The 19,525-nt window shown below is 47.8% G+C and overlaps 59 non-coding genes and 11 pseudogenes across 59 annotated transcripts; all 70 read right to left on the bottom strand.

The window, feature by feature from the left end:
- Nucleotides 1–7: 7 nt before the first annotated feature.
- On the bottom strand, nt 8–126 carry LOC138464186 (5S ribosomal RNA). Its single transcript, XR_011266767.1, has one exon. It is a non-coding gene; the product is annotated as a 5S ribosomal RNA (ribosomal RNA).
- Nucleotides 127–232: 106 nt separating this feature from the next.
- LOC138462620 (5S ribosomal RNA) lies at nt 233–351 on the bottom strand. The gene has a single exon (XR_011265214.1). It is a non-coding gene; the product is annotated as a 5S ribosomal RNA (ribosomal RNA).
- A 463-nt stretch (nt 352–814) lies between these two features.
- Nucleotides 815–923, bottom strand: LOC138456666 (5S ribosomal RNA; annotated as a pseudogene).
- A 106-nt stretch (nt 924–1,029) lies between these two features.
- LOC138463316 (5S ribosomal RNA) lies at nt 1,030–1,148 on the bottom strand. The gene has a single exon (XR_011265902.1). It is a non-coding gene; the product is annotated as a 5S ribosomal RNA (ribosomal RNA).
- Nucleotides 1,149–1,254: 106 nt separating this feature from the next.
- Nucleotides 1,255–1,373, bottom strand: LOC138464295 (5S ribosomal RNA). Its single transcript, XR_011266876.1, has one exon. It is a non-coding gene; the product is annotated as a 5S ribosomal RNA (ribosomal RNA).
- Nucleotides 1,374–1,479: 106 nt separating this feature from the next.
- LOC138464198 (5S ribosomal RNA) lies at nt 1,480–1,598 on the bottom strand. The gene has a single exon (XR_011266779.1). It is a non-coding gene; the product is annotated as a 5S ribosomal RNA (ribosomal RNA).
- Nucleotides 1,599–1,704: 106 nt separating this feature from the next.
- LOC138462621 (5S ribosomal RNA) lies at nt 1,705–1,823 on the bottom strand. The gene has a single exon (XR_011265216.1). It is a non-coding gene; the product is annotated as a 5S ribosomal RNA (ribosomal RNA).
- Nucleotides 1,824–2,286: 463 nt separating this feature from the next.
- On the bottom strand, nt 2,287–2,395 carry LOC138457780 (5S ribosomal RNA; annotated as a pseudogene).
- Nucleotides 2,396–2,501: 106 nt separating this feature from the next.
- Nucleotides 2,502–2,620, bottom strand: LOC138460594 (5S ribosomal RNA). Its single transcript, XR_011263273.1, has one exon. It is a non-coding gene; the product is annotated as a 5S ribosomal RNA (ribosomal RNA).
- Nucleotides 2,621–2,726: 106 nt separating this feature from the next.
- On the bottom strand, nt 2,727–2,845 carry LOC138463337 (5S ribosomal RNA). The gene has a single exon (XR_011265923.1). It is a non-coding gene; the product is annotated as a 5S ribosomal RNA (ribosomal RNA).
- Nucleotides 2,846–2,951: 106 nt separating this feature from the next.
- Nucleotides 2,952–3,070, bottom strand: LOC138459588 (5S ribosomal RNA). The gene has a single exon (XR_011262624.1). It is a non-coding gene; the product is annotated as a 5S ribosomal RNA (ribosomal RNA).
- A 106-nt stretch (nt 3,071–3,176) lies between these two features.
- Nucleotides 3,177–3,295, bottom strand: LOC138461954 (5S ribosomal RNA). The gene has a single exon (XR_011264559.1). It is a non-coding gene; the product is annotated as a 5S ribosomal RNA (ribosomal RNA).
- A 106-nt stretch (nt 3,296–3,401) lies between these two features.
- LOC138464210 (5S ribosomal RNA) lies at nt 3,402–3,520 on the bottom strand. Its single transcript, XR_011266791.1, has one exon. It is a non-coding gene; the product is annotated as a 5S ribosomal RNA (ribosomal RNA).
- Nucleotides 3,521–3,626: 106 nt separating this feature from the next.
- On the bottom strand, nt 3,627–3,745 carry LOC138463100 (5S ribosomal RNA). Its single transcript, XR_011265687.1, has one exon. It is a non-coding gene; the product is annotated as a 5S ribosomal RNA (ribosomal RNA).
- A 453-nt stretch (nt 3,746–4,198) lies between these two features.
- LOC138456667 (5S ribosomal RNA) lies at nt 4,199–4,307 on the bottom strand (annotated as a pseudogene).
- A 106-nt stretch (nt 4,308–4,413) lies between these two features.
- Nucleotides 4,414–4,532, bottom strand: LOC138464741 (5S ribosomal RNA). The gene has a single exon (XR_011267318.1). It is a non-coding gene; the product is annotated as a 5S ribosomal RNA (ribosomal RNA).
- Nucleotides 4,533–4,638: 106 nt separating this feature from the next.
- Nucleotides 4,639–4,757, bottom strand: LOC138463846 (5S ribosomal RNA). Its single transcript, XR_011266430.1, has one exon. It is a non-coding gene; the product is annotated as a 5S ribosomal RNA (ribosomal RNA).
- A 106-nt stretch (nt 4,758–4,863) lies between these two features.
- LOC138464222 (5S ribosomal RNA) lies at nt 4,864–4,982 on the bottom strand. Its single transcript, XR_011266803.1, has one exon. It is a non-coding gene; the product is annotated as a 5S ribosomal RNA (ribosomal RNA).
- Nucleotides 4,983–5,088: 106 nt separating this feature from the next.
- LOC138461235 (5S ribosomal RNA) lies at nt 5,089–5,207 on the bottom strand. The gene has a single exon (XR_011263862.1). It is a non-coding gene; the product is annotated as a 5S ribosomal RNA (ribosomal RNA).
- A 463-nt stretch (nt 5,208–5,670) lies between these two features.
- Nucleotides 5,671–5,779, bottom strand: LOC138456668 (5S ribosomal RNA; annotated as a pseudogene).
- Nucleotides 5,780–5,885: 106 nt separating this feature from the next.
- On the bottom strand, nt 5,886–6,004 carry LOC138464742 (5S ribosomal RNA). The gene has a single exon (XR_011267319.1). It is a non-coding gene; the product is annotated as a 5S ribosomal RNA (ribosomal RNA).
- A 106-nt stretch (nt 6,005–6,110) lies between these two features.
- Nucleotides 6,111–6,229, bottom strand: LOC138463847 (5S ribosomal RNA). Its single transcript, XR_011266432.1, has one exon. It is a non-coding gene; the product is annotated as a 5S ribosomal RNA (ribosomal RNA).
- Nucleotides 6,230–6,335: 106 nt separating this feature from the next.
- On the bottom strand, nt 6,336–6,454 carry LOC138464234 (5S ribosomal RNA). Its single transcript, XR_011266816.1, has one exon. It is a non-coding gene; the product is annotated as a 5S ribosomal RNA (ribosomal RNA).
- A 106-nt stretch (nt 6,455–6,560) lies between these two features.
- On the bottom strand, nt 6,561–6,679 carry LOC138461236 (5S ribosomal RNA). Its single transcript, XR_011263863.1, has one exon. It is a non-coding gene; the product is annotated as a 5S ribosomal RNA (ribosomal RNA).
- A 463-nt stretch (nt 6,680–7,142) lies between these two features.
- LOC138456669 (5S ribosomal RNA) lies at nt 7,143–7,251 on the bottom strand (annotated as a pseudogene).
- A 106-nt stretch (nt 7,252–7,357) lies between these two features.
- On the bottom strand, nt 7,358–7,476 carry LOC138459600 (5S ribosomal RNA). The gene has a single exon (XR_011262626.1). It is a non-coding gene; the product is annotated as a 5S ribosomal RNA (ribosomal RNA).
- A 106-nt stretch (nt 7,477–7,582) lies between these two features.
- LOC138454044 (5S ribosomal RNA) lies at nt 7,583–7,701 on the bottom strand. Its single transcript, XR_011260738.1, has one exon. It is a non-coding gene; the product is annotated as a 5S ribosomal RNA (ribosomal RNA).
- A 106-nt stretch (nt 7,702–7,807) lies between these two features.
- LOC138462216 (5S ribosomal RNA) lies at nt 7,808–7,926 on the bottom strand. The gene has a single exon (XR_011264820.1). It is a non-coding gene; the product is annotated as a 5S ribosomal RNA (ribosomal RNA).
- A 106-nt stretch (nt 7,927–8,032) lies between these two features.
- LOC138459613 (5S ribosomal RNA) lies at nt 8,033–8,151 on the bottom strand. Its single transcript, XR_011262629.1, has one exon. It is a non-coding gene; the product is annotated as a 5S ribosomal RNA (ribosomal RNA).
- A 106-nt stretch (nt 8,152–8,257) lies between these two features.
- Nucleotides 8,258–8,376, bottom strand: LOC138461956 (5S ribosomal RNA). Its single transcript, XR_011264560.1, has one exon. It is a non-coding gene; the product is annotated as a 5S ribosomal RNA (ribosomal RNA).
- Nucleotides 8,377–8,482: 106 nt separating this feature from the next.
- Nucleotides 8,483–8,601, bottom strand: LOC138464247 (5S ribosomal RNA). Its single transcript, XR_011266829.1, has one exon. It is a non-coding gene; the product is annotated as a 5S ribosomal RNA (ribosomal RNA).
- A 106-nt stretch (nt 8,602–8,707) lies between these two features.
- LOC138461237 (5S ribosomal RNA) lies at nt 8,708–8,826 on the bottom strand. The gene has a single exon (XR_011263864.1). It is a non-coding gene; the product is annotated as a 5S ribosomal RNA (ribosomal RNA).
- A 463-nt stretch (nt 8,827–9,289) lies between these two features.
- LOC138458135 (5S ribosomal RNA) lies at nt 9,290–9,398 on the bottom strand (annotated as a pseudogene).
- A 106-nt stretch (nt 9,399–9,504) lies between these two features.
- On the bottom strand, nt 9,505–9,623 carry LOC138464743 (5S ribosomal RNA). Its single transcript, XR_011267321.1, has one exon. It is a non-coding gene; the product is annotated as a 5S ribosomal RNA (ribosomal RNA).
- A 106-nt stretch (nt 9,624–9,729) lies between these two features.
- On the bottom strand, nt 9,730–9,848 carry LOC138463848 (5S ribosomal RNA). Its single transcript, XR_011266433.1, has one exon. It is a non-coding gene; the product is annotated as a 5S ribosomal RNA (ribosomal RNA).
- Nucleotides 9,849–9,954: 106 nt separating this feature from the next.
- On the bottom strand, nt 9,955–10,073 carry LOC138464259 (5S ribosomal RNA). Its single transcript, XR_011266841.1, has one exon. It is a non-coding gene; the product is annotated as a 5S ribosomal RNA (ribosomal RNA).
- A 106-nt stretch (nt 10,074–10,179) lies between these two features.
- Nucleotides 10,180–10,298, bottom strand: LOC138461239 (5S ribosomal RNA). Its single transcript, XR_011263865.1, has one exon. It is a non-coding gene; the product is annotated as a 5S ribosomal RNA (ribosomal RNA).
- Nucleotides 10,299–10,761: 463 nt separating this feature from the next.
- On the bottom strand, nt 10,762–10,870 carry LOC138456670 (5S ribosomal RNA; annotated as a pseudogene).
- A 106-nt stretch (nt 10,871–10,976) lies between these two features.
- Nucleotides 10,977–11,095, bottom strand: LOC138459625 (5S ribosomal RNA). The gene has a single exon (XR_011262631.1). It is a non-coding gene; the product is annotated as a 5S ribosomal RNA (ribosomal RNA).
- Nucleotides 11,096–11,201: 106 nt separating this feature from the next.
- Nucleotides 11,202–11,320, bottom strand: LOC138454045 (5S ribosomal RNA). Its single transcript, XR_011260739.1, has one exon. It is a non-coding gene; the product is annotated as a 5S ribosomal RNA (ribosomal RNA).
- A 106-nt stretch (nt 11,321–11,426) lies between these two features.
- Nucleotides 11,427–11,545, bottom strand: LOC138460808 (5S ribosomal RNA). Its single transcript, XR_011263471.1, has one exon. It is a non-coding gene; the product is annotated as a 5S ribosomal RNA (ribosomal RNA).
- A 106-nt stretch (nt 11,546–11,651) lies between these two features.
- On the bottom strand, nt 11,652–11,770 carry LOC138459637 (5S ribosomal RNA). Its single transcript, XR_011262633.1, has one exon. It is a non-coding gene; the product is annotated as a 5S ribosomal RNA (ribosomal RNA).
- Nucleotides 11,771–11,876: 106 nt separating this feature from the next.
- On the bottom strand, nt 11,877–11,995 carry LOC138461957 (5S ribosomal RNA). The gene has a single exon (XR_011264561.1). It is a non-coding gene; the product is annotated as a 5S ribosomal RNA (ribosomal RNA).
- A 106-nt stretch (nt 11,996–12,101) lies between these two features.
- LOC138464272 (5S ribosomal RNA) lies at nt 12,102–12,220 on the bottom strand. The gene has a single exon (XR_011266853.1). It is a non-coding gene; the product is annotated as a 5S ribosomal RNA (ribosomal RNA).
- Nucleotides 12,221–12,326: 106 nt separating this feature from the next.
- On the bottom strand, nt 12,327–12,445 carry LOC138461240 (5S ribosomal RNA). The gene has a single exon (XR_011263866.1). It is a non-coding gene; the product is annotated as a 5S ribosomal RNA (ribosomal RNA).
- A 463-nt stretch (nt 12,446–12,908) lies between these two features.
- Nucleotides 12,909–13,017, bottom strand: LOC138456672 (5S ribosomal RNA; annotated as a pseudogene).
- A 106-nt stretch (nt 13,018–13,123) lies between these two features.
- LOC138464744 (5S ribosomal RNA) lies at nt 13,124–13,242 on the bottom strand. Its single transcript, XR_011267322.1, has one exon. It is a non-coding gene; the product is annotated as a 5S ribosomal RNA (ribosomal RNA).
- A 106-nt stretch (nt 13,243–13,348) lies between these two features.
- LOC138463849 (5S ribosomal RNA) lies at nt 13,349–13,467 on the bottom strand. Its single transcript, XR_011266434.1, has one exon. It is a non-coding gene; the product is annotated as a 5S ribosomal RNA (ribosomal RNA).
- A 106-nt stretch (nt 13,468–13,573) lies between these two features.
- Nucleotides 13,574–13,692, bottom strand: LOC138464284 (5S ribosomal RNA). Its single transcript, XR_011266865.1, has one exon. It is a non-coding gene; the product is annotated as a 5S ribosomal RNA (ribosomal RNA).
- A 106-nt stretch (nt 13,693–13,798) lies between these two features.
- On the bottom strand, nt 13,799–13,917 carry LOC138461241 (5S ribosomal RNA). Its single transcript, XR_011263867.1, has one exon. It is a non-coding gene; the product is annotated as a 5S ribosomal RNA (ribosomal RNA).
- Nucleotides 13,918–14,380: 463 nt separating this feature from the next.
- On the bottom strand, nt 14,381–14,489 carry LOC138456674 (5S ribosomal RNA; annotated as a pseudogene).
- Nucleotides 14,490–14,595: 106 nt separating this feature from the next.
- Nucleotides 14,596–14,714, bottom strand: LOC138459650 (5S ribosomal RNA). The gene has a single exon (XR_011262635.1). It is a non-coding gene; the product is annotated as a 5S ribosomal RNA (ribosomal RNA).
- A 106-nt stretch (nt 14,715–14,820) lies between these two features.
- Nucleotides 14,821–14,939, bottom strand: LOC138464662 (5S ribosomal RNA). Its single transcript, XR_011267239.1, has one exon. It is a non-coding gene; the product is annotated as a 5S ribosomal RNA (ribosomal RNA).
- Nucleotides 14,940–15,045: 106 nt separating this feature from the next.
- On the bottom strand, nt 15,046–15,164 carry LOC138464297 (5S ribosomal RNA). Its single transcript, XR_011266877.1, has one exon. It is a non-coding gene; the product is annotated as a 5S ribosomal RNA (ribosomal RNA).
- A 106-nt stretch (nt 15,165–15,270) lies between these two features.
- On the bottom strand, nt 15,271–15,389 carry LOC138459662 (5S ribosomal RNA). The gene has a single exon (XR_011262637.1). It is a non-coding gene; the product is annotated as a 5S ribosomal RNA (ribosomal RNA).
- Nucleotides 15,390–15,495: 106 nt separating this feature from the next.
- On the bottom strand, nt 15,496–15,614 carry LOC138461958 (5S ribosomal RNA). Its single transcript, XR_011264562.1, has one exon. It is a non-coding gene; the product is annotated as a 5S ribosomal RNA (ribosomal RNA).
- A 106-nt stretch (nt 15,615–15,720) lies between these two features.
- Nucleotides 15,721–15,839, bottom strand: LOC138454016 (5S ribosomal RNA). The gene has a single exon (XR_011260712.1). It is a non-coding gene; the product is annotated as a 5S ribosomal RNA (ribosomal RNA).
- Nucleotides 15,840–15,945: 106 nt separating this feature from the next.
- On the bottom strand, nt 15,946–16,064 carry LOC138461242 (5S ribosomal RNA). Its single transcript, XR_011263868.1, has one exon. It is a non-coding gene; the product is annotated as a 5S ribosomal RNA (ribosomal RNA).
- Nucleotides 16,065–16,527: 463 nt separating this feature from the next.
- LOC138456675 (5S ribosomal RNA) lies at nt 16,528–16,636 on the bottom strand (annotated as a pseudogene).
- Nucleotides 16,637–16,742: 106 nt separating this feature from the next.
- Nucleotides 16,743–16,861, bottom strand: LOC138464745 (5S ribosomal RNA). Its single transcript, XR_011267323.1, has one exon. It is a non-coding gene; the product is annotated as a 5S ribosomal RNA (ribosomal RNA).
- A 106-nt stretch (nt 16,862–16,967) lies between these two features.
- On the bottom strand, nt 16,968–17,086 carry LOC138463850 (5S ribosomal RNA). The gene has a single exon (XR_011266435.1). It is a non-coding gene; the product is annotated as a 5S ribosomal RNA (ribosomal RNA).
- Nucleotides 17,087–17,192: 106 nt separating this feature from the next.
- Nucleotides 17,193–17,311, bottom strand: LOC138464309 (5S ribosomal RNA). The gene has a single exon (XR_011266889.1). It is a non-coding gene; the product is annotated as a 5S ribosomal RNA (ribosomal RNA).
- A 106-nt stretch (nt 17,312–17,417) lies between these two features.
- Nucleotides 17,418–17,536, bottom strand: LOC138463551 (5S ribosomal RNA). Its single transcript, XR_011266138.1, has one exon. It is a non-coding gene; the product is annotated as a 5S ribosomal RNA (ribosomal RNA).
- Nucleotides 17,537–17,999: 463 nt separating this feature from the next.
- LOC138456676 (5S ribosomal RNA) lies at nt 18,000–18,108 on the bottom strand (annotated as a pseudogene).
- Nucleotides 18,109–18,214: 106 nt separating this feature from the next.
- Nucleotides 18,215–18,333, bottom strand: LOC138459674 (5S ribosomal RNA). Its single transcript, XR_011262639.1, has one exon. It is a non-coding gene; the product is annotated as a 5S ribosomal RNA (ribosomal RNA).
- A 106-nt stretch (nt 18,334–18,439) lies between these two features.
- LOC138464663 (5S ribosomal RNA) lies at nt 18,440–18,558 on the bottom strand. The gene has a single exon (XR_011267240.1). It is a non-coding gene; the product is annotated as a 5S ribosomal RNA (ribosomal RNA).
- Nucleotides 18,559–18,664: 106 nt separating this feature from the next.
- LOC138453969 (5S ribosomal RNA) lies at nt 18,665–18,783 on the bottom strand. The gene has a single exon (XR_011260667.1). It is a non-coding gene; the product is annotated as a 5S ribosomal RNA (ribosomal RNA).
- Nucleotides 18,784–18,889: 106 nt separating this feature from the next.
- Nucleotides 18,890–19,008, bottom strand: LOC138459686 (5S ribosomal RNA). Its single transcript, XR_011262641.1, has one exon. It is a non-coding gene; the product is annotated as a 5S ribosomal RNA (ribosomal RNA).
- A 106-nt stretch (nt 19,009–19,114) lies between these two features.
- Nucleotides 19,115–19,233, bottom strand: LOC138463365 (5S ribosomal RNA). Its single transcript, XR_011265952.1, has one exon. It is a non-coding gene; the product is annotated as a 5S ribosomal RNA (ribosomal RNA).
- Nucleotides 19,234–19,339: 106 nt separating this feature from the next.
- On the bottom strand, nt 19,340–19,458 carry LOC138464321 (5S ribosomal RNA). Its single transcript, XR_011266901.1, has one exon. It is a non-coding gene; the product is annotated as a 5S ribosomal RNA (ribosomal RNA).
- Nucleotides 19,459–19,525: the final 67 nt, after the last annotated feature.

A 19,525-nucleotide genomic window follows, 5' to 3' on the forward strand; every position in this document is an offset into this window, starting at 1 on the left:
ACAAAAAAGCCTACAGCACCTGGTATTCCCAGGCGGTCTCCCATCCAGGTACTAACTAGGCCCGACACTGCTTAGCTTCTGAGATCAGACGAGATCAGGCGCATTCAGTGTGGTGTGGCCGTAGGCTCTAGGCCTAGTGAGTTTTGTACTTTTAAGCATCTAGTCGGCTAGACCTTGCAGTTTTAAAAGGCAATTGAGAAAGGGCTCACTTCCTGAACTTGGAGCACAAAAAAGCCTACAGCACCTGGTATTCCCAGGCGGTCTCCCATCCAGGTACTAACTAGGCCTGACACTGCTTAACTTCCGAGATCAGACGAGATCGGGTGCATTCAGTGTGGTGTGGCCATAGGCTCTAGGAATGCTAAGAATATTACTCTTATGCATTTGCATTTAGTAAGCTAAGCCATGCAGCCACTTGCAACATGATACCACGCTCATCGCTCGATCAGGCTCGATCAGGCGAGATATATAAGACTGGTGGGCCCATTCAGGACTCCTATGTCTGGTAGGATAACTTTAATTCATCCATCCTGTGTCTGTTGCAGGGAGGTGGAGAGAACAATCAACACAATAATGGTTTTCTTTCATGCCTCTTGAAGGACTCAATATTCTCTGTACTGCATTACATGTGAAAGTCGATTTATTACCCATTAACACACTACCTGTATGCTAATTCTATGTAAAAAGGTAGCTCCAGCCCTCATGATGTTGTCCAACATTTCCGCTATAAAACGGGATACAATTATTTTGGAAACATACCAAATTTGAAAAATAATTGAGAAGTTGCGCAATTACTAATCATGGAGCACAAAAAAGCCTACAGCACCTGGTATTCCCAGGCAGTCTCCCATCCAGGTACTAACTAGGCCCGACCCTGCTTAGCTTCCGAGATCGGGCGCATTCAGTGTGGTGTGGCCGTAGGCTCTGGGCCTAGTGAGTTTTGTACTTTTAAGCATCTAGTCGGCTAGACCTTGCAGTTTTGAAAGGCAATTGTGAAATGGCTCACTTCCTGAACTTGGAGCACAAAAAAGCCTACAGCACCTGGTATTCCCAGGTGGTCTCCCATCCAGGTACTAACTAGGCCCGACACTGCTTAGCTTCCGAGATCAGATTAGATCGGGCGCAATCAGTGTGGTGTGGCCGTAGGCTCTGGGCCTTGTGAGTTTTGTACTTTTAAGCATCTAGTCAGCTAGACCTTGCAGTTTTGAAAGGCAATTGAGAAATGGCTCACTTCCTGAACTTGGAGCACAAAAAAGCCTACAGCACCTGGTATTCCCAGGCGGTCTCCCATCCAAGTACTAACGAGGCCCGACACTGCTTAGCTTCCGAGATCAGACGAGATCGGACGCATTCAGTGTGGTGTGGCTGTAGGCTCTGGGCTTTGTGAGTTTTGTACTTTTAAGCATCTAGTCGGCTAGACCTTGCAGTTTTGAAAGGCAATTGAGAAATGGCTCACTTCCTGAACTTGGAGTACAAAAAAGCCTACAGCACCTGGTATTCCCAGGCGGTCTCCCATCCAGGTACTAACTAGGCCCGACACTGCTTAGCTTCTGAGATCAGACGAGATCAGGCGCATTCAGTGTGGTGTGGCCGTAGGCTCTAGGCCTAGTGAGTTTTGTACTTTTAAGCATCTAGTCGGCTAGACCTTGCAGTTTTAAAAGGCAATTGAGAAAGGGCTCACTTCCTGAACTTGGAGCACAAAAAAGCCTACAGCACCTGGTATTCCCAGGCGGTCTCCCATCCAGGTACTAACTAGGCCTGACACTGCTTAACTTCCGAGATCAGACGAGATCGGGTGCATTCAGTGTGGTGTGGCCATAGGCTCTAGGAATGCTAAGAATATTACTCTTATGCATTTGCATTTAGTAAGCTAAGCCATGCAGCCACTTGCAACATGATACCACGCTCATCGCTCGATCAGGCTCGATCAGGCGAGATATATAAGACTGGTGGGCCCATTCAGGACTCCTATGTCTGGTAGGATAACTTTAATTCATCCATCCTGTGTCTGTTGCAGGGAGGTGGAGAGAACAATCAACACAATAATGGTTTTCTTTCATGCCTCTTGAAGGACTCAATATTCTCTGTACTGCATTACATGTGAAAGTCGATTTATTACCCATTAACACACTACCTGTATGCTAATTCTATGTAAAAAGGTAGCTCCAGCCCTCATGATGTTGTCCAACATTTCCGCTATAAAACGGGATACAATTATTTTGGAAACATACCAAATTTGAAAAATAATTGAGAAGTTGCGCAATTACTAATCATGGAGCACAAAAAAGCCTACAGCACCTGGTATTCCCAGGCAGTCTCCCATCCAGGTACTAACTAGGCCCGACCCTGCTTAGCTTCCGAGATCGGGCGCATTCAGTGTGGTGTAGCCGTAGGCTCTGGGCCTAGTGAGTTTTGTACTTTTAAGCATCTAGTCGGCTAGACCTTGCAGTTTTGAAAGGCAATTGTGAAATGGCTCACTTCCTGAACTTGGAGCACAAAAAAGCCTACAGCACCTGGTATTCCCAGGTGGTCTCCCATCCAGGTACTAACTAGGCCCGACACTGCTTAGCTTCCGAGATCAGACGAGATCGGGCGCATTCAGTGTGGTGTGGCCGTAGGCTCTGGGCCTTGTGAGTTTTGTACTTTTAAGCATCTAGTCGGCTAGACCTTGCAGTTTTGAAAGGCAATTGAGAAATGGCTCACTTCCTGAACTTGGAGTACAAAAAAGCCTACAGCACCTGGTATTCCCAGGCAGTCTCCCATCGAGGTACTAACTAGGCCCGACACTGCTTAGCTTCTGAGATCAGACGAGATCAGGCGCATTCAGTGTGGTGTGGCCGTAGGCTCTAGACCTAGTGAGTTTTGTACTTTTAAGCATCTAGTCGGCTAGACCTTGCAGTTTTGAAAGGCAATTGTGAAATGGCTCACTTCCTGAACTTGGAGCACAAAAAAGCCTACAGCACCTGGTATTCCCAGGTGGTCTCCCATCCAGGTACTAACTAGGCCCGACACTGCTTAGCTTCCGAGATCAGACGAGATCGGGCGCAATCAGTGTGGTGTGGCCGTAGGCTCTGGGCCTAGTGAGTTTTGTACTTTTAAGCATCTAGTCAGCTAGACCTTGCAGTTTTGAAAGGCAATTGAGAAATGGCTCACTTCCTGAACTTGGAGCACAAAAAAGCCTACAGCACCTGGTATTCCCAGGCGGTCTCCCATCCAGGTACTAACGAGGCCCGACACTGCTTAGCTTCCGAGATCAGACGAGATCGGGCGCATTCAGTGTGGTGTGGCCGTAGGCTCTGGGCCTTGTGAGTTTTGTACTTTTAAGCATCTAGTCGGCTAGACCTTGCAGTTTTGAAAGGCAATTGAGAAATGGCTCACTTCCTGAACTTGGAGTACAAAAAAGCCTACAGCACCTGGTATTCCCAGGCGGTCTCCCATCCAGGTACTAACTAGGCCCGACACTGCTTAGCTTCTGAGATCAGACGAGATCAGGCGCATTCAGTGTGGTGTGGCCGTAGGCTCTGGGCCTTGTGAGTTTTGTACTTTTAAGCATCTAGTCGGCTAGACCTTGCAGTTTTAAAAGGCAATTGAGAAAGGGCTCACTTCCTGAACTTGGAGCACAAAAAAGCCTACAGCACCTGGTATTCCCAGGCGGTCTCCCATCCAGGTACTAACTAGGCCTGACACTGCTTAACTTCCGAGATCAGACGAGATCAGGTGCATTCAGTGTGGTGTGGCCGTAGGCTCTAGGAATGCTAAGAATATTACTCTTATGCATTTGCATTTAGTAAGCTAAGCCATGCAGCCACTTGCAACATGATACCACGCTCATCGCTCGATCAGGCGAGATATATAAGACTGGTGGGCCCATTCAGGACTCCTATGTCTGGTAGGATAACTTTAATTCATCCATCCTGTGTCTGTTGCAGGGAGGTGGAGAGAACAATCAACACAATAATGGTTTTCTTTCATGCCTCTTGAAGGACTCAATATTCTCTGTACTGCATTACATGTGAAAGTCGATTTATTACCCATTAACACACTACCTGTATGCTAATTCTATGTAAAAAGGTAGCTCCAGCCCTCATGATGTTGTCCAACATTTCCGCTATAAAACGGGATACAATTATTTTGGAAACATACCAAATTTGAAAAATAATTGAGAAGTTGCGCAATTACTAATCATGGAGCACAAAAAAGCCTACAGCACCTGGTATTCCCAGGCAGTCTCCCATCCAGGTACTAACTAGGCCCGACCCTGCTTAGCTTCCGAGATCGGGCGCATTCAGTGTGGTGTGGCCGTAGGCTCTGGGCCTAGTGAGTTTTGTACTTTTAAGCATCTAGTCGGCTAGACCTTGCAGTTTTGAAAGGCAATTGTGAAATGGCTCACTTCCTGAACTTGGAGCACAAAAAAGCCTACAGCACCTGGTATTCCCAGGTGGTCTCCCATCCAGGTACTAACTAGGCCCGACACTGCTTAGCTTCCGAGATCAGACTAGATCGGGCGCAATCAGTGTGGTGTGGCCGTAGGCTCTGGGCCTTGTGAGTTTTGTACTATTAAGCATCTAGTCAGCTAGACCTTGCAGTTTTGAAAGGCAATTGAGAAATGGCTCACTTCCTGAACTTGGAGCACAAAAAAGCCTACAGCACCTGGTATTCCCAGGCGGTCTCCCATCCAAGTACTAACGAGGCCCGACACTGCTTAGCTTCCGAGATCAGACGAGATCGGACGCATTCAGTGTGGTGTGGCCGTAGGCTCTGGGCCTTGTGAGTTTTGTACTTTTAAGCATCTAGTCGGCTAGACCTTGCAGTTTTGAAAGGCAATTGAGAAATGGCTCACTTCCTGAACTTGGAGTACAAAAAAGCCTACAGCACCTGGTATTCCCAGGCGGTCTCCCATCCAGGTACTAACTAGGCCCGACACTGCTTAGCTTCTGAGATCAGACGAGATCAGGCGCATTCAGTGTGGTGTGGCCGTAGGCTCTGGGCCTAGTGAGTTTTGTACTTTTAAGCATCTAGTCGGCTAGACCTTGCAGTTTTAAAAGGCAATTGAGAAAGGGCTCACTTCCTGAACTTGGAGCACAAAAAAGCCTACAGCACCTGGTATTCCCAGGCGGTCTCCCATCCAGGTACTAACTAGGCCTGACACTGCTTAACTTCCGAGATCAGACGAGATCGGGTGCATTCAGTGTGGTGTGGCCGTAGGCTCTAGGAATGCTAAGAATATTACTCTTATGCATTTGCATTTAGTAAGCTAAGCCATGCAGCCACTTGCAACATGATACCACGCTCATCGCTCGATCAGGCTCGATCAGGCGAGATATATAAGACTGGTGGGCCCATTCAGGACTCCTATGTCTGGTAGGATAACTTTAATTCATCCATCCTGTGTCTGTTGCAGGGAGGTGGAGAGAACAATCAACACAATAATGGTTTTCTTTCATGCCTCTTGAAGGACTCAATATTCTCTGTACTGCATTACATGTGAAAGTCGATTTATTACCCATGAACACACTACCTGTATGCTAATTCTATGTAAAAAGGTAGCTCCAGCCCTCATGATGTTGTCCAACATTTCCGCTATAAAACGGGATACAATTATTTTGGAAACATACCAAATTTGAAAAATAATTGAGAAGTTGCGCAATTACTAATCATGGAGCACAAAAAAGCCTACAGCACCTGGTATTCCCAGGCAGTCTCCCATCCAGGTACTAACTAGGCCCGACCCTGCTTAGCTTCCGAGATCGGGCGCATTCAGTGTGGTGTGGCCGTAGGCTCTGGGCCTAGTGAGTTTTGTACTTTTAAGCATCTAGTCGGCTAGACCTTGCAGTTTTGAAAGGCAATTGTGAAATGGCTCACTTCCTGAACTTGGAGCACAAAAAAGCCTACAGCACCTGGTATTCCCAGGTGGTCTCCCATCCAGGTACTAACTAGGCCCGACACTGCTTAGCTTCCGAGATCAGACTAGATCGGGCGCAATCAGTGTGGTGTGGCCGTAGGCTCTGGGCCTTGTGAGTTTTGTACTTTTAAGCATCTAGTCAGCTAGACCTTGCAGTTTTGAAAGGCAATTGAGAAATGGCTCACTTCCTGAACTTGGAGCACAAAAAAGCCTACAGCACCTGGTATTCCCAGGCGGTCTCCCATCCAAGTACTAACGAGGCCCGACACTGCTTAGCTTCCGAGATCAGACGAGATCGGACGCATTCAGTGTGGTGTGGCCGTAGGCTCTGGGCATTGTGAGTTTTGTACTTTTAAGCATCTAGTCGGCTAGACCTTGCAGTTTTGAAAGGCAATTGAGAAATGGCTCACTTCCTGAACTTGGAGTACAAAAAAGCCTACAGCACCTGGTATTCCCAGGCGGTCTCCCATCCAGGTACTAACTAGGCCCGACACTGCTTAGCTTCTGAGATCAGACGAGATCAGGCGCATTCAGTGTGGTGTGGCCGTAGGCTCTGGGCCTAGTGAGTTTTGTACTTTTAAGCATCTAGTCGGCTAGACCTTGCAGTTTTAAAAGGCAATTGAGAAAGGGCTCACTTCCTGAACTTGGAGCACAAAAAAGCCTACAGCACCTGGTATTCCCAGGCGGTCTCCCATCCAGGTACTAACTAGGCCTGACACTGCTTAACTTCCGAGATCAGACGAGATCGGGTGCATTCAGTGTGGTGTGGCCGTAGGCTCTAGGAATGCTAAGAATATTACTCTTATGCATTTGCATTTAGTAAGATAAGCCATGCAGCCACTTGCAACATGATACCACGCTCATCGCTCGATCAGGCTCGATCAGGCGAGATATATAAGACTGGTGGGCCCATTCAGGACTCCTATGTCTGGTAGGATAACTTTAATTCATCCATCCTGTGTCTGTTGCAGGGAGGTGGAGAGAACAATCAACACAATAATGGTTTTCTTTCATGCCTCTTGAAGGACTCAATATTCTCTGTACTGCATTACATGTGAAAGTCGATTTATTACCCATGAACACACTACCTGTATGCTAATTCTATGTAAAAAGGTAGCTCCAGCCCTCATGATGTTGTCCAACATTTCCGCTATAAAACGGGATACAATTATTTTGGAAACATACCAAATTTGAAAAATAATTGAGAAGTTGCGCAATTACTAATCATGGAGCACAAAAAAGCCTACAGCACCTGGTATTCCCAGGCAGTCTCCCATCCAGGTACTAACTAGGCCCGACCCTGCTTAGCTTCCGAGATCGGGCGCATTCAGTGTGGTGTGGCCGTAGGCTCTGGGCCTAGTGAGTTTTGTACTTTTAAGCATCTAGTCGGCTAGACCTTGCAGTTTTGAAAGGCAATTGTGAAATGGCTCACTTCCTGAACTTGGAGCACAAAAAAGCCTACAGCACCTGGTATTCCCAGGTGGTCTCCCATCCAGGTACTAACTAGGCCCGACACTGCTTAGCTTCCGAGATCAGACGAGATCGGGCGCAATCAGTGTGGTGTGGCCGTAGGCTCTGGGCCTAGTGAGTTTTGTACTTTTAAGCATCTAGTCAGCTAGACCTTGCAGTTTTGAAAGGCAATTGAGAAATGGCTCACTTCCTGAACTTGGAGCACAAAAAAGCCTACAGCACCTGGTATTCTCAGGCGGTCTCCCATCCAGGTACTAACGAGGCCCGACACTGCTTAGTTTCCGAGATCAGACGAGATCGGGCGCATTCAGTGTGGTATGGCCGTAGGCTCTGGGCCTTGTGAGTTTTGTACTTTTAAGCATCTAGTCGGCTAGACCTTGCAGTTTTGAAAGGCAATTGAGAAATGGCTCACTTCCTGAACTTGGAGTACAAAAAAGCCTACAGCACCTGGTATTCCCAGGCGGTCTCCCATCCAGGTACTAACTAGGCCCAACACTGCTTAGCTTCTGAGATCAGACGAGATCAGGTGCATTCAGTGTGGTGTGGCCGTAGGCTCTAGACCTAGTGAGTTTTGTACTTTTAAGCATCTAGTCGGCTAGACCTTGCAGTTTTGAAAGGCAATTGTGAAATGGCTCACTTCCTGAACTTGGAGCACAAAAAAGCCTACAGCACCTGGTATTCCCAGGTGGTCTCCCATCCAGGTACTAACTAGGCCCGACACTGCTTAGCTTCCGAGATCAGACGAGATCGGGCGCAATCAGTGTGGTGTGGCCGTAGGCTCTGGGCCTAGTGAGTTTTGTACTTTTAAGCATCTAGTCAGCTAGACCTTGCAGTTTTGAAAGGCAATTGAGAAATGGCTCACTTCCTGAACTTGGAGCACAAAAAAGCCTACAGCACCTGGTATTCCCAGGCGGTCTCCCATCCAGGTACTAACGAGGCCCGACACTGCTTAGCTTCCGAGATCAGACGAGATCGGGCGCATTCAGTGTGGTGTGGCCGTAGGCTCTGGGCCTTGTGAGTTTTGTACTTTTAAGCATCTAGTCGGCTAGACCTTGCAGTTTTGAAAGGTAATTGAGAAATGGCTCACTTCCTGAACTTGGAGTACAAAAAAGCCTACAGCACCTGGTATTCCCAGGCGGTCTCCCATCCAGGTACTAACTAGGCCCGACACTGCTTAGCTTCTGAGATCAGACGAGATCAGGCGCATTCAGTGTGGTGTGGCCGTAGGCTCTGGCCCTAGTGAGTTTTGTACTTTTAAGCATCTAGTCGGCTAGACCTTGCAGTTTTAAAAGGCAATTGAGAAAGGGCTCACTTCCTGAACTTGGAGCACAAAAAAGCCTACAGCACCTGGTATTCCCAGGCGGTCTCCCATCCAGGTACTAACTAGGCCTGACACTGCTTAACTTCCGAGATCAGACGAGATCGGGTGCATTCAGTGTGGTGTGGCCGTAGGCTCTAGGAATGCTAAGAATATTACTCTTATGCATTTGCATTTAGTAAGCTAAGCCATGCAGCCACTTGCAACATGATACCACGCTCATCGCTCGATCAGGCTCGATCAGGCGAGATATATAAGACTGGTGGGCCCATTCAGGACTCCTATGTCTGGTAGGATAACTTTAATTCATCCATCCTGTGTCTGTTGCAGGGAGGTGGAGAGAACAATCAACACAATAATGGTTTTCTTTCATGCCTCTTGAAGGACTCAATATTCTCTGTACTGCATTACATGTGAAAGTCGATTTATTACCCATTAACACACTACCTGTATGCTAATTCTATGTAAAAAGGTAGCTCCAGCCCTCATGATGTTGTCCAACATTTCCGCTATAAAACGGGATACAATTATTTTGGAAACATACCAAATTTGAAAAATAATTGAGAAGTTGCGCAATTACTAATCATGGAGCACAAAAAAGCCTACAGCACCTGGTATTCTCAGGCAGTCTCCCATCCAGGTACTAACTAGGCCCGACCCTGCTTAGCTTCCGAGATCGGGCGCATTCAGTGTGGTGTGGCCGTAGGCTCTGGGCCTAGTGAGTTTTGTACTTTTAAGCATCTAGTCGGCTAGACCTTGCAGTTTTGAAAGGCAATTGTGAAATGGCTCACTTCCTGAACTTGGAGCACAAAAAAGCCTACAGCACCTGGTATTCCCAGGTGGTCTCCCATCCAGGTACTAACTAGGCCCGACACTGCTTAGCTTCCGAGATCAGACTAGATCGGGCGCAATCAGTGTGGTGTGGCCGTAGGCTCTGGGCCTTGTGAGTTTTGTACTTTTAAGCATCTAGTCAGCTAGACCTTGCAGTTTTGAAAGGCAATTGAGAAATGGCTCACTTCCTGAACTTGGAGCACAAAAAAGCCTACAGCACCTGGTATTCCCAGGCGGTCTCCCATCCAAGTACTAACGAGGCCCGACACTGCTTAGCTTCCGAGATCAGACGAGATCGGACGCATTCAGTGTGGTGTGGCCGTAGGCTCTGGGCCTTGTGAGTTTTGTACTTTTAAGCATCTAGTCGGCTAGACCTTGCAGTTTTGAAAGGCAATTGAGAAATGGCTCACTTCCTGAACTTGGAGTACAAAAAAGCCTACAGCACCTGGTATTCCCAGGCGGTCTCCCATCCAGGTACTAACTAGGCCCGACACTGCTTAGCTTCTGAGATCAGACGAGATCAGGCGCATTCAGTGTGGTGTGGCCGTAGGCTCTGGGCCTAGTGAGTTTTGTACTTTTAAGCATCTAGTCGGCTAGACCTTGCAGTTTTAAAAGGCAATTGAGAAAGGGCTCACTTCCTGAACTTGGAGCACAAAAAAGCCTACAGCACCTGGTATTCCCAGGCGGTCTCCCATCCAGGTACTAACTAGGCCTGACACTGCTTAACTTCCGAGATCAGACGAGATCGGGTGCATTCAGTGTGGTGTGGCCGTAGGCTCTAGGAATGCTAAGAATATTACTCTTATGCATTTGCATTTAGTAAGATAAGCCATGCAGCCACTTGCAACATGATACCACGCTCATCGCTCGATCAGGCTCGATCAGGCGAGATATATAAGACTGGTGGGCCCATTCAGGACTCCTATGTCTGGTAGGATAACTTTAATTCATCCATCCTGTGTCTGTTGCAGGGAGGTGGAGAGAACAATCAACACAATAATGGTTTTCTTTCATGCCTCTTGAAGGACTCAATATTCTCTGTACTGCATTACATGTGAAAGTCGATTTATTACCCATGAACACACTACCTGTATGCTAATTCTATGTAAAAAGGTAGCTCCAGCCCTCATGATGTTGTCCAACATTTCCGCTATAAAACGGGATACAATTATTTTGGAAACATACCAAATTTGAAAAATAATTGAGAAGTTGCGCAATTACTAATCATGGAGCACAAAAAAGCCTACAGCACCTGGTATTCCCAGGCAGTCTCCCATCCAGGTACTAACTAGGCCCGACCCTGCTTAGCTTCCGAGATCGGGCGCATTCAGTGTGGTGTGGCCGTAGGCTCTGGGCCTAGTGAGTTTTGTACTTTTAAGCATCTAGTCGGCTAGACCTTGCAGTTTTGAAAGGCAATTGTGAAATGGCTCACTTCCTGAACTTGGAGCACAAAAAAGCCTACAGCACCTGGTATTCCCAGGTGGTCTCCCATCCAGGTACTAACTAGGCCCGACACTGCTTAGCTTCCGAGATCAGACGAGATCGGGCGCAATCAGTGTGGTGTGGCCGTAGGCTCTGGGCCTAGTGAGTTTTGTACTTTTAAGCATCTAGTCAGCTAGACCTTGCAGTTTTGAAAGGCAATTGAGAAATGGCTCACTTCCTGAACTTGGAGCACAAAAAAGCCTACAGCACCTGGTATTCTCAGGCGGTCTCCCATCCAGGTACTAACGAGGCCCGACACTGCTTAGTTTCCGAGATCAGACGAGATCGGGCGCATTCAGTGTGGTATGGCCGTAGGCTCTGGGCCTTGTGAGTTTTGTACTTTTAAGCATCTAGTCGGCTAGACCTTGCAGTTTTGAAAGGCAATTGAGAAATGGCTCACTTCCTGAACTTGGAGTACAAAAAAGCCTACAGCACCTGGTATTCCCAGGCGGTCTCCCATCCAGGTACTAACTAGGCCCGACACTGCTTAGCTTCTGAGATCAGACGAGATCAGGTGCATTCAGTGTGGTGTGGCCGTAGGCTCTAGACCTAGTGAGTTTTGTACTTTTAAGCATCTAGTCGGCTAGACCTTGCAGTTTTGAAAGGCAATTGTGAAATGGCTCACTTCCTGAACTTGGAGCACAAAAAAGCCTACAGCACCTGGTATTCCCAGGTGGTCTCCCATCCAGGTACTAACTAGGCCCGACACTGCTTAGCTTCCGAGATCAGACGAGATCGGGCGCAATCAGTGTGGTGTGGCCGTAGGCTCTGGGCCTAGTGAGTTTTGTACTTTTAAGCATCTAGTCAGCTAGACCTTGCAGTTTTGAAAGGCAATTGAGAAATGGCTCACTTCCTGAACTTGGAGCACAAAAAAGCCTACAGCACCTGGTATTCCCAGGCGGTCTCCCATCCAGGTACTAACGAGGCCCGACACTGCTTAGCTTCCGAGATCAGACGAGATCGGGCGCATTCAGTGTGGTGTGGCCGTAGGCTCTGGGCCTTGTGAGTTTTGTACTTTTAAGCATCTAGTCGGCTAGACCTTGCAGTTTTGAAAGGTAATTGAGAAATGGCTCACTTCCTGAACTTGGAGTACAAAAAAGCCTACAGCACCTGGTATTCCCAGGCGGTCTCCCATCCAGGTACTAACTAGGCCCGACACTGCTTAGCTTCTGAGATCAGACGAGATCAGGCGCATTCAGTGTGGTGTGGCCGTAGGCTCTGGCCCTAGTGAGTTTTGTACTTTTAAGCATCTAGTCGGCTAGACCTTGCAGTTTTAAAAGGCAATTGAGAAAGGGCTCACTTCCTGAACTTGGAGCACAAAAAAGCCTACAGCACCTGGTATTCCCAGGCGGTCTCCCATCCAGGTACTAACTAGGCCTGACACTGCTTAACTTCCGAGATCAGACGAGATCGGGTGCATTCAGTGTGGTGTGGCCGTAGGCTCTAGGAATGCTAAGAATATTACTCTTATGCATTTGCATTTAGTAAGCTAAGCCATGCAGCCACTTGCAACATGATACCACGCTCATCGCTCGATCAGGCTCGATCAGGCGAGATATATAAGACTGGTGGGCCCATTCAGGACTCCTATGTCTGGTAGGATAACTTTAATTCATCCATCCTGTGTCTGTTGCAGGGAGGTGGAGAGAACAATCAACACAATAATGGTTTTCTTTCATGCCTCTTGAAGGACTCAATATTCTCTGTACTGCATTACATGTGAAAGTCGATTTATTACCCATTAACACACTACCTGTATGCTAATTCTATGTAAAAAGGTAGCTCCAGCCCTCATGATGTTGTCCAACATTTCCGCTATAAAACGGGATACAATTATTTTGGAAACATACCAAATTTGAAAAATAATTGAGAAGTTGCGCAATTACTAATCATGGAGCACAAAAAAGCCTACAGCACCTGGTATTCCCAGGCAGTCTCCCATCCAGGTACTAACTAGGCCCGACCCTGCTTAGCTTCCGAGATCGGGCGCATTCAGTGTGGTGTGGCCGTAGGCTCTGGGCCTAGTGAGTTTTGTACTTTTAAGCATCTAGTCGGCTAGACCTTGCAGTTTTGAAAGGCAATTGTGAAATGGCTCACTTCCTGAACTTGGAGCACAAAAAAGCCTACAGCACCTGGTATTCCCAGGTGGTCTCCCATCCAGGTACTAACTAGGCCCGACACTGCTTAGCTTCCGAGATCAGACTAGATCGGGCGCAATCAGTGTGGTGTGGCCGTAGGCTCTGGGCCTTGTGAGTTTTGTACTTTTAAGCATCTAGTCAGCTAGACCTTGCAGTTTTGAAAGGCAATTGAGAAATGGCTCACTTCCTGAACTTGGAGCACAAAAAAGCCTACAGCACCTGGTATTCCCAGGCGGTCTCCCATCCAAGTACTAACGAGGCCCGACACTGCTTAGCTTCCGAGATCAGACGAGATCGGACGCATTCAGTGTGGTGTGGCCGTAGGCTCTGGGCCTTGTGAGTTTTGTACTTTTAAGCATCTAGTCGGCTAGACCTTGCAGTTTTGAAAGGCAATTGAGAAATGGCTCACTTCCTGAACTTGGAGTACAAAAAAGCCTACAGCACCTGGTATTCCCAGGCGGTCTCCCATCCAGGTACTAACTAGGCCCGACACTGCTTAGCTTCTGAGATCAGACGAGATCAGGCGCATTCAGTGTGGTGTGGCCGTAGGCTCTGGGCCTAGTGAGTTTTGTACTTTTAAGCATCTAGTCGGCTAGACCTTGCAGTTTTAAAAGGCAATTGAGAAAGGGCTCACTTCCTGAACTTGGAGCACAAAAAAGCCTACAGCACCTGGTATTCCCAGGCGGTCTCCCATCCAGGTACTAACTAGGCCTGACACTGCTTAACTTCCGAGATCAGACGAGATCGGGTGCATTCAGTGTGGTGTGGCCGTAGGCTCTAGGAATGCTAAGAATATTACTCTTATGCATTTGCATTTAGTAAGCTAAGCCATGCAGCCACTTGCAACATGATACCACGCTCATCGCTCGATCAGGCTCGATCAGGCGAGATATATAAGACTGGTGGGCCCATTCAGGACTCCTATGTCTGGTAGGATAACTTTAATTCATCCATCCTGTGTCTGTTGCAGGGAGGTGGAGAGAACAATCAACACAATAATGGTTTTCTTTCATGCCTCTTGAAGGACTCAATATTCTCTGTACTGCATTACATGTGAAAGTCGATTTATTACCCATGAACACACTACCTGTATGCTAATTCTATGTAAAAAGGTAGCTCCAGCCCTCATGATGTTGTCCAACATTTCCGCTATAAAACGGGATACAATTATTTTGGAAACATACCAAATTTGAAAAATAATTGAGAAGTTGCGCAATTACTAATCATGGAGCACAAAAAAGCCTACAGCACCTGGTATTCCCAGGCAGTCTCCCATCCAGGTACTAACTAGGCCCGACCCTGCTTAGCTTCCGAGATCGGGCGCATTCAGTGTGGTGTGGCCGTAGGCTCTGGGCCTAGTGAGTTTTGTACTTTTAAGCATCTAGTCGGCTAGACCTTGCAGTTTTGAAAGGCAATTGTGAAATGGCTCACTTCCTGAACTTGGAGCACAAAAAAGCCTACAGCACCTGGTATTCCCAGGTGGTCTCCCATCCAGGTACTAACTAGGCCCGACACTGCTTAGCTTCCGAGATCAGACGAGATCGGGCGCAATCAGTGTGGTGTGGCCGTAGGCTCTGGGCCTAGTGAGTTTTGTACTTTTAAGCATCTAGTCAGCTAGACCTTGCAGTTTTGAAAGGCAATTGAGAAATGGCTCACTTCCTGAACTTGGAGCACAAAAAAGCCTACAGCACCTGGTATTCTCAGGCGGTCTCCCATCCAGGTACTAACGAGGCCCGACACTGCTTAGCTTCCGAGATCAGACGAGATCGGGCGCATTCAGTGTGGTGTGGCCGTAGGCTCTGGGCCTTGTGAGTTTTGTACTTTTAAGCATCTAGTCGGCTAGACCTTGCAGTTTTGAAAGGCAATTGAGAAATGGCTCACTTCCTGAACTTGGAGTACAAAAAAGCCTACAGCACCTGGTATTCCCAGGCGGTCTCCCATCCAGGTACTAACTAGGCCCGACACTGCTTAGCTTCTGAGATCAGACGAGATCAGGCGCATTCAGTGTGGTGTGGCCGTAGGCTCTAGACCTAGTGAGTTTTGTACTTTTAAGCATCTAGTCGGCTAGACCTTGCAGTTTTGAAAGGCAATTGTGAAATGGCTCACTTCCTGAACTTGGAGCACAAAAAAGCCTACAGCACCTGGTATTCCCAGGTGGTCTCCCATCCAGGTACTAACTAGGCCCGACACTGCTTAGCTTCCGAGATCAGACGAGATCGGGCGCAATCAGTGTGGTGTGGCCGTAGGCTCTGGGCCTAGTGAGTTTTGTACTTTTAAGCATCTAGTCAGCTAGACCTTGCAGTTTTGAAAGGCAATTGAGAAATGGCTCACTTCCTGAACTTGGAGCACAAAAAAGCCTACAGCACCTGGTATTCCCAGGCGGTCTCCCATCCAGGTACTAACGAGGCCCGACACTGCTTAGCTTCCGAGATCAGACGAGATCGGGCGCATTCAGTGTGGTGTGGCCGTAGGCTCTGGGCCTTGTGAGTTTTGTACTTTTAAGCATCTAGTCGGCTAGACCTTGCAGTTTTGAAAGGCAATTGAGAAATGGCTCACTTCCTGAACTTGGAGTACAAAAAAGCCTACAGCACCTGGTATTCCCAGGCGGTCTCCCATCCAGGTTCTAACTAGGCCCGACACTGCTTAGCTTCTGAGATCAGACGAGATCAGGCGCATTCAGTGTGGTGTGGCCGTAGGCTCTGGGCCTAGTGAGTTTTGTACTTTTAAGCATCTAGTCGGCTAGACCTTGCAGTTTTAAAAGGCAATTGAGAAAGGGCTCACTTCCTGAACTTGGAGCACAAAAAAGCCTACAGCACCTGGTATTCCCAGGCGGTCTCCCATCCAGGTACTAACTAGGCCTGACACTGCTTAACTTCCGAGATCAGACGAGATCGGGTGCATTCAGTGTGGTGTGGCCGTAGGCTCTAGGAATGCTAAGAATATTACTCTTATGCATTTGCATTTAGTAAGCTAAGCCATGCAGCCACTTGCAACATGATACCACGCTCATCGCTCGATCAGGCTCGATCAGGCGAGATATATAAGACTGGTGGGCCCATTCAGGACTCCTATGTCTGGTAGGATAACTTTAATTCATCCATCCTGTGTCTGTTGCAGGGAGGTGGAGAGAACAATCAACACAATAATGGTTTTCTTTCATGCCTCTTGAAGGACTCAATATTCTCTGTACTGCATTACATGTGAAAGTCGATTTATTACCCATTAACACACTACCTGTATGCTAATTCTAGGTAAAAAGGTAGCTCCAGCCCTCATGATGTTGTCCAACATTTCCGCTATAAAACGGGATACAATTATTTTGGAAACATACCAAATTTGAAAAATAATTGAGAAGTTGCGCAATTACTAATCATGGAGCACAAAAAAGCCTACAGCACCTGGTATTCCCAGGCAGTCTCCCATCCAGGTACTAACTAGGCCCGACCCTGCTTAGCTTCCGAGATCGGGCGCATTCAGTGTGGTGTGGCCGTAGGCTCTGGGCCTAGTGAGTTTTGTACTTTTAAGCATCTAGTCGGCTAGACCTTGCAGTTTTGAAAGGCAATTGTGAAATGGCTCACTTCCTGAACTTGGAGCACAAAAAAGCCTACAGCACCTGGTATTCCCAGGTGGTCTCCCATCCAGGTACTAACTAGGCCCGACACTGCTTAGCTTCCGAGATCAGACTAGATCGGGCGCAATCAGTGTGGTGTGGCCGTAGGCTCTGGGCCTTGTGAGTTTTGTACTTTTAAGCATCTAGTCAGCTAGACCTTGCAGTTTTGAAAGGCAATTGAGAAATGGCTCACTTCCTGAACTTGGAGCACAAAAAAGCCTACAGCACCTGGTATTCCCAGGCGGTCTCCCATCCAAGTACTAACGAGGCCCGACACTGCTTAGCTTCCGAGATCAGACGAGATCGGACGCATTCAGTGTGGTGTGGCCGTAGGCTCTGGGCCTTGTGAGTTTTGTACTTTTAAGCATCTAGTCGGCTAGACCTTGCAGTTTTGAAAGGCAATTGAGAAATGGCTCACTTCCTGAACTTGGAGTACAAAAAAGCCTACAGCACCTGGTATTCCCAGGCGGTCTCCCATCCAGGTACTAACTAGGCCCGACACTGCTTAGCTTCTGAGATCAGACGAGATCAGGCGCATTCAGTGTGGTGTGGCCGTAGGCTCTGGGCCTAGTGAGTTTTGTACTTTTAAGCATCTAGTCGGCTAGACCTTGCAGTTTTAAAAGGCAATTGAGAAAGGGCTCACTTCCTGAACTTGGAGCACAAAAAAGCCTACAGCACCTGGTATTCCCAGGCGGTCTCCCATCCAGGTACTAACTAGGCCTGACACTGCTTAACTTCCAAGATCAGACGAGATCGGGTGCATTCAGTGTGGTGTGGCCGTAGGCTCTAGGAATGCTAAGAATATTACTCTTATGCATTTGCATTTAGTAAGCTAAGCCATGCAGCCACTTGCAACATGATACCACGCTCATCGCTCGATCAGGCTCGATCAGGCGAGATATATAAGACTGGTGGGCCCATTCAGGACTCCTATGTCTGGTAGGATAACTTTAATTCATCCATCCTGTGTCTGTTGCAGGGAGGTGGAGAGAACAATCAACACAATAATGGTTTTCTTTCATGCCTCTTGAAGGACTCAATATTCTCTGTACTGCATTACATGTGAAAGTCGATTTATTACCCATGAACACACTACCTGTATGCTAATTCTATGTAAAAAGGTAGCTCCAGCCCTCATGATGTTGTCCAACATTTCCGCTATAAAACGGGATACAATTATTTTGGAAACATACCAAATTTGAAAAATAATTGAGAAGTTGCGCAATTACTAATCATGGAGCACAAAAAAGCCTACAGCACCTGGTATTCCCAGGCAGTCTCCCATCCAGGTACTAACTAGGCCCGACCCTGCTTAGCTTCCGAGATCGGGCGCATTCAGTGTGGTGTGGCCGTAGGCTCTGGGCCTAGTGAGTTTTGTACTTTTAAGCATCTAGTCGGCTAGACCTTGCAGTTTTGAAAGGCAATTGTGAAATGGCTCACTTCCTGAACTTGGAGCACAAAAAAGCCTACAGCACCTGGTATTCCCAGGTGGTCTCCCATCCAGGTACTAACTAGGCCCGACACTGCTTAGCTTCCGAGATCAGACGAGATCGGGCGCAATCAGTGTGGTGTGGCCGTAGGCTCTGGGCCTAGTGAGTTTTGTACTTTTAAGCATCTAGTCAGCTAGACCTTGCAGTTTTGAAAGGCAATTGAGAAATGGCTCACTTCCTGAACTTGGAGCACAAAAAAGCCTACAGCACCTGGTATTCTCAGGCGGTCTCCCATCCAGGTACTAACGAGGCCCGACACTGCTTAGCTTCCGAGATCAGACGAGATCGGGCGCATTCAGTGTGGTGTGGCCGTAGGCTCTGGGCCTTGTGAGTTTTGTACTTTTAAGCATCTAGTCGGCTAGACCTTGCAGTTTTGAAAGGCAATTGAGAAATGGCTCACTTCCTGAACTTGGAGTACAAAAAAGCCTACAGCACCTGGTATTCCCAAGCAGTCTCCCATCCAGGTACTAACTAGGCCCGACACTGCTTAGCTTCTGAGATCAGACGAGATCAGGCGCATTCAGTGTGGTGAGGCCGTAGGCTCTAGACCTAGTGAGTTTTGTACTTTTAAGCATCTAGTCGGCTAGACCTTGCAGTTTTGAAAGGCAATTGTGAAATGGCTCACTTCCTGAACTTGGAGCACAAAAAAGCCTACAGCACCTGGTATTCCCAGGTGGTCTCCCATCCAGGTACTAACTAGGCCCGACACTGCTTAGCTTCCGAGATCAGACGAGATCGGGCGCAATCAGTGTGGTGTGGCCGTAGGCTCTGGGCCTACTGAGTTTTGTACTTTTAAGCATCTAGTCAGCTAGACCTTGCAGTTTTGAAAGGCAATTGAGAAATGGCTCACTTCCTGAACTTGGAGCACAAAAAAGCCTACAGCACCTGGTATTCCCAGGCGGTCTCCCATCCAGGTACTAACGAGGCCCGACACTGCTTAGCTTCCGAGATCAGACGAGATCGGGCACATTCAGTGTGGTGTGGCCGTAGGCTCTGGGCCTTGTGAGTTTTGTACTTTTAAGCATCTAGTCGGCTAGACCTTGCAGTTTTGAAAGGCAATTGAGAAATGGCTCACTTCCTGAACTTGGAGTACAAAAAAGCCTACAGCACCTGGTATTCCCAGGCGGTCTCCCATCCAGGTACTAACTAGGCCCGACACTGCTTAGCTTCTGAGATCAGACGAGATCAGGCGCATTCAGTGTGGTGTGGCCGTAGGCTCTGGGCCTAGTGAGTTTTGTACTTTTAAGCATCTAGTCGGCTAGACCTTGCAGTTTTAAAAGGCAA

The sequence above is a fragment of the Ambystoma mexicanum genome, chromosome 4p, assembly GCF_040938575.1.
Source record: "Ambystoma mexicanum isolate Mex_15411 chromosome 4p, UKY_AmexF1_1, whole genome shotgun sequence".
Taxonomy (NCBI): Eukaryota; Metazoa; Chordata; class Amphibia; order Caudata; family Ambystomatidae; genus Ambystoma; species Ambystoma mexicanum.